General features: G+C 42.6%; 1 non-coding gene across 1 annotated transcript; it reads right to left on the bottom strand.

Annotated features, from left to right (window-relative positions):
* Positions 1 to 572: 572 nt before the first annotated feature.
* LOC138496258 (U4 spliceosomal RNA) lies at positions 573 to 712 on the bottom strand. Its single transcript, XR_011277787.1, has one exon. It is a non-coding gene; the product is annotated as a U4 spliceosomal RNA (small nuclear RNA).
* Positions 713 to 1,074: the final 362 nt, after the last annotated feature.

Here is a 1,074-nt window from a genome sequence, read left to right as displayed (position 1 = left end):
GGACCAATTCCGTTGGTGACGGTGCGCGATACAAATACCTTTAACATTTAACATATACAATGTTTGGCGCATTGGGAAGATGCATTTTTTAAAACAATTTCCATGTGTTACCCTACAAAACCAAATGTAAATTGTGTGGATTCTGACACAAATTTTCACAGAAAGCATCCTGTAGAATGTACCATTTTAACCCATTATTTAAAAAATAATGTCTCTAGTAGTGGCACTACCATCCCTGGAAGCACATGTGGTTGGCTCAGGCTCCCTCGCTACATTTTTTCGCTTCTGCATTTTCGTTGGGAAAATGTACTCCCCTCCAATTAAAATCGTCACCAGTCATGGCTGGTCAATGTCGTGTTCAGAGCACAATTAATAGCGCTCCCCTAATTTCACCTTTTATCATCTATTAACTATAAAAAGGAGATGTTCGACACTGAACGAGCTCAATTGAAATCCTTAATTGGCAAACATATCGTGCATTAAGGTTGTTTTGAATATGGATAGGCAGCGTTCAAATTCTGTCATGAGCAACCCAGATATAATACATCTATTTTTGTACTTTGAAAGGTCAGTCTCCGTGGAGACTGTCAAAAATTACCAAGTCGACTATATTTCAAGTCACCTTGGCGGGGTATTGGGTAAAGTTTTCAATAAGCAATAATCGCGCCTCGGTTAAACCTCATTGGCTACGATACTGCCACTGCGCAAAGCTACCGAACACTACGTAATTTACCCAACCGATCATAACTACCACCTATGTAAGAGAGGGTGACAAACATGCTCATCTTCAAAATTACAATTGCGGAAGTATTATATAGAGAAGATTATGACACGCATTAAAAACGCTCCTCGGTTATTTATTTCGTCTCTCTGGCTCGGAGCAGACAGCGCCGGGAATTGTGGGAACGAGCATACTAAATTTGCATGCCGCGTACTTCTATACGGCAATTGAAGAAGGACTAGGCCATGCCCACTCGCCTGCGAGCCCTCCTGGAACTGGGAGCGTCTCGTGCAGGAACCGTTGCTACCTGCGCTCTCCTGATGTCAATCTTCACACGTTCTCATGGAAGCGCC

This window comes from Ambystoma mexicanum, chromosome 10 (genome assembly GCF_040938575.1).
Source record: "Ambystoma mexicanum isolate Mex_15411 chromosome 10, UKY_AmexF1_1, whole genome shotgun sequence".
Lineage (NCBI taxonomy): Eukaryota > Metazoa > Chordata > Amphibia > Caudata > Ambystomatidae > Ambystoma > Ambystoma mexicanum.
Note: the sequence above shows the minus strand (reverse complement) of the source record. Positions and strands in the feature narration are given on the sequence as shown.